Here is a 206-nt window from a genome sequence, read left to right as displayed (position 1 = left end):
CATAGCCATTGCATAAAAAGGTCAATTTGAAGTGAGCACTTTTTAGGCTACAAAAGTCTCTTCTAGAGATAGACAGAAGGATTGGCAGGAAGATTTGGCCACAGGCACTGAGCCAGCCAAGTCTCCAGACACTTGTGTTTTTCATCTAATCACCTAGGTAAACAGTTTTAGCAACTGGACAAGATTTAAACCTAAAGCTCACAGGT

This window comes from Octodon degus, unplaced genomic scaffold (genome assembly GCF_000260255.1).
Source record: "Octodon degus isolate 3935 unplaced genomic scaffold, OctDeg1.0 scaffold00053, whole genome shotgun sequence".
NCBI classification, from domain to species: Eukaryota; Metazoa; Chordata; class Mammalia; order Rodentia; family Octodontidae; genus Octodon; species Octodon degus.
The sequence above is the reverse complement of the archived record's forward strand: the minus strand, read 5'-3'. Positions refer to the sequence as shown.